Below are 4,162 nucleotides of genomic sequence, written 5' to 3' on the forward strand. Positions count from 1 at the left end.
GCTACTCAAACTCAACCACTTCCAAACCTAACTCTCGCTAGAGAAACATGATCAAGCATGGCATGAAAAACAAGTTCATTCACGTCAACAAACATCCTAGACAACTAATCTCTTAGGCTAGGAACGTAAGTCTCTGGCACTAGTTGGTCAGACATTTCATCGAACACCTTTTGGATGCAGAAATGTCTAAAACCCAGTTCCAATTGATCAGAGAGAAACTAGTATTTCTAACACTAGTACAGAAGGGAATCATACAAATCAAAGCTTAAACACCCTACATCCTAAGATCCTCCACCTAATCTATCCCATCCTCAAGAACTACTACATTACTCAGATCCGAAATTCATCATCAACAATACAAACTCAGAAAACATTGAAACAAGCATTCTTAGATAGATTAAAAAAAAATGAAGAACAACTTTTAGATGAAATCAAATGAAAATACTGAATAAACTCAAAGGTGTCAGTGTGGAAACGCACACCTTGTTTGATTCGGGGCCACACATTGTTTTGTGAGCCCTGAAATGATAGGGAAAGGTGGGTTCAAGCGAGAACCGAACACCGGATATGGATTGGTCCGAGCAGCCAGCGGGCAGGTGATGTACCCGTACGGTGTGGTTCGCGGCATCTCGGTCATCGTCAATGGTGTTGATATGCCTACTGACCTGATCATTGTTCCACTCATGAAACACGATGTTATCTTGGGGATGGACTGGTTGGGAAAGTACAAGGCTCACATTGATTGTCACCGAGGGAGAGTAAACTTTGAGAGAAAGTGATAGACTCCTTGATGAGGATCTACTCCCAAGAACACACTTTGGAAGGTCTTGAGGATGAATGGACGAAATGATGAGGATGAATGGGTGGAAGATGAAGCGGAATGGAGAGATGATCGGCGGAGAAGGTGAAGAGGTGGAATTGCAGCGGATTGAAGGGGAGAACGAAGTGTACTTCTAAGAGAGATGGAAATCTCTTAGACTACAGGATTGATTACAACTTAGATATGACACACTAAGAAGTAAACAAGTTGAGAAGATATTACACACTTCTTTGATCAAACAAGTAAAAAGAAGATTTTTGATTGAAATGTTTGATGAGAAACAAATGAGAACTACATTGTATTTTTATAGGAGAAGGGGGGACGAAGGAGAAGAGGAGAGAAAGGAGAAATCAATGCCTAAGAAATCATGCAAGAGCATTAACAAAGTCAAGCTCATGCACAATGCCTAGAAAAATACAAATAGCAATAAATGCAAAGTTTGAACCAAAGAGAAATAGAAATTGGGTCAAGGCAAAGAGATGGGCCTTAGACCACGAAATGGGTGACAAAGAGGCTTGAAAGTGTCACTTAAGCCTCGTTAAAAACCTTGTCAAGAAAACCCAATGGGACAAAACTTGACAAGGGAAAAAGAGTGCATAAGCAACACTTAACCCTTCATCGAACACCTTGAGCTGTGATCATCGTTAGGATTGCTTGAGTCATGTATTCTTGCTTATTGTCCAGCTCTCTAAGTAGACCATTGACCTTGTTAGAGGACCCACCGGAACGATCAATGCTTCCTCTGATGCTTCCCCTGGTACAAGCTGCTCCTTCGATGCTTCCTCTGGTACAAGCTGCTCTTCTGATGCTTCCTCAGGTTCAAGCTGCTCCTCAGGTCCGTGTGGTTTGGTTGAGCTGTCCATGGTCTCATCATCCTCTCCAACTTGAAAAGGATTTGACTTCAAATCCGAATTATCTGCACAATAAGGAAGAAGATCAGAAACATTGAAACTGTCATTAAATTTGTACTTACCTTGGAGGTCGAGTTTGTAAGCATTGTTATTGATCCTTTTGAGCACTTTGAACGGTCCATCAATCTTTGGCATTAGTTTTGACTTTTTTTTTCTGCTGGAAATTGTTTACTCCTCAAGTGTACCATTAGTTGTTCTCCAACCTCAAAGATCATCCTAAAACAACCATTGGATTTATGATCATGCATCAAAATATCTCCAATTCCGGTTCTTGCAAAGACTTTGGATGAAAGAACTGCTGAATCTGGGGCCTCCTCTTTAGTACTTAGCTGTATAGTGACTTGGGTATGATTTATGCTCATCATGATTAATGGAAGTGGATCCGGGGGTTCTTCTTGGATCAGTATGAAGCTGCTGATATCTTGGTGCTCATCTTGATCCAAATCAGGTGGCTTAAATAGTTTGTCTTCCACTTTCTTTTCAATTTTTCTTATGCGCTTCATGGTTGCTCTAAAACCTGTATTTGGCTCTCTTGACAAAGACAAGCGAATCATATCTGTCTAATCTTGGATAAAAATATCCTTGATAATAAAAATACTTATCTTATGACAGTTTGGTATGAGCACATGTGTTGCATCAGGTGGTTCATCTTTGAGCGTTGAGAAAACTTTGACTACTTTTCCATGCTCCGCAAGATCTCCTACATCAAAAGGAAACAATTTAGGCACATAGGAAAATATCAAACGGATATTCATGTAATTTTCATCAAAATAGAGTTTTAGAATGGAGCATCCTTTGGCGATCGAAGTAGTTTTCCTAAGATACTTCCAGCTTCTAACTCCGAAATGATAAATCATTTGTTGGCATATATCTGGTGGTTTCTCCTTGATTTNATATGGTGGTTTCTCCTTGATTTGAATAGAACATCTTTCTTCTCCAAAGTACTTATGCTTCTCCATGTAACATGTTCCTTTCTTAGCAATCATGGGAAAGAACAAGTGCATTATACTTGAAATAGAGAAATCAAAAACATGATCTTTCACGGTTGGTTTGCAAAGCTCATTGAACAATTTAAACTCACACAACTCTTTTTCAAGCAAATATCTCATTTCAGAAAAAGGTTTAACCTTTACATGCTCAGTTTTAGTTATAAACGACTCAATTGCAATGCTACACAAAGAAACTCTCAAAGAAGAGTTAAAGTCAAGAAACTTTTTAAACAACAAACCTTTTGGCTTAAAGAACTTTTCAAGGGCAAAGGTTTCAGAAGTTGGAATCATTTTGTCAAAAACAGATTTTGAAACACAAAATTCTTTAACATTTTCTAAACCAAAACGTTTTTCATCTTGAGCAGAAATCAACACAAAATAATTAGGATCTGTCCTAACCAAATTAATTTCCTTACAGTGCATTCTTGGGTAGTCACAAAGATATGGTCTAGGGACTGGGTTTGGCACAATGTTGATCTGCTCCAAATCACTAATCAATGGCAAACTCATTTGTGTTGTTCCTAGTGATTCTTCTTCCTGAACCTGTGAAAAGGAAATAATTCTACTCGGTTGCTCCGGTTCCAAACGAGTTAGTTTTTCAAGCACAAAATCAGATTGGATAAAAGAAAGATTCACACTTAGCTTGACATAGAGTCATAGGTCCAGTTGGTATAGCAACATCATCCTCAGCAATGAACTGTCTCTCATTGGCTTCTTCTCCAAGTTGTTTCTCCAGGGGTCCGTCTCTGAGCTGTTCCTCCACGGGTCCGGGCTGATCCTTTCTTTCAAACTCCTTATTCTCCTTTTCTTGCTCTGCTTGCTTCCATTGTCTTCCATTAGAATCTGTACCTATCTCAACACTTTTGGGAAAAGACAAGTGCATTATACAAGAATTGGAATTTTCTAAACCTTGATCAGTTACTTCCTTGGATTTTGAAAGTGTAGAAGACTTACATTGCTTTGGTTCTCCACTTGGTTTGAGTGATGATTTTAGACTTTGCTCTTGAACGACAATCTGTTCAGGGACCTTCTTTAGTTGAGATGTTGATTTAGCCTTCATCTTCTCAAATTTAATGTACTCGGTTAACGCCTCATAAAGATCTGACTGCGTCTTTGCCTCCACGGATTTTGGGGTTTTCTTTTCAGGAACTGCTTTGATTGTGGGATTGGCTTGGGAAGCACAGTGTAGCGCTTGTAGAGCATACTTATTCCTTATAAGTTTCTTAAGATCTCTCCACAATGTGATATTCGGCTCCTTGTAATACCAACGGTCATCAACTTCTTGCAACCACCATTTGTAAGCGTCTCCACTGAGTTGGGTAAGTGCAAAAGCTAATCTCTCATTTCTTGGGATGTCCTTGTAGTAGAACCAATCTTCCATGTTTTTCTCCCACTCAAGGTAGTCTCCTTTTCCTGCAAATTTATAGAGTTTATGAGCCAGA

Source organism: Camelina sativa, chromosome 8 (assembly GCF_000633955.1).
Source record: "Camelina sativa cultivar DH55 chromosome 8, Cs, whole genome shotgun sequence".
In the NCBI taxonomy this organism is placed as follows: Eukaryota; Viridiplantae; Streptophyta; class Magnoliopsida; order Brassicales; family Brassicaceae; genus Camelina; species Camelina sativa.